Genomic DNA, 319 nt, shown 5'->3' on the forward strand with positions numbered 1-319 from the left:
TGTGATGAGGAATTTGGTTAAATCCTTTTATTTGCAGATCTGTTCCTTCCTCATCAAGTATTAATACTTGGCAACCAAAAGGATTAAAATTTTTAAAAATATATCTCTTTTCTCATAAACTGCTTGTTTAGGGGTTAAATTTGTTGCACCAGAAGCGGTATATTATATTGACCTGTTATTCTGTTTTTCAAAATGCAATAATACAAAAAATACATGTAACTTCAAATGTCAACTATGTCTGGTAAACTGTAGCATTAACTATGCTTTATCTCTTTCATAAACCCAGACATCACATTTAGCCACCAGTGAATAGGGATTT

General features: G+C 31.0%; 1 protein-coding gene across 1 annotated transcript in view; it reads right to left on the reverse strand.

The window, feature by feature from the left end:
• LOC119594821 overlaps positions 1–319 on the reverse strand; it is a 4428-nt gene that overhangs the window by 3110 nt on the left and 999 nt on the right. The gene's annotated exons all lie outside the window — the stretch shown is intronic.

Source organism: Penaeus monodon, chromosome 34 (genome assembly GCF_015228065.2).
Source record: "Penaeus monodon isolate SGIC_2016 chromosome 34, NSTDA_Pmon_1, whole genome shotgun sequence".
NCBI classification, from domain to species: Eukaryota; Metazoa; Arthropoda; class Malacostraca; order Decapoda; family Penaeidae; genus Penaeus; species Penaeus monodon.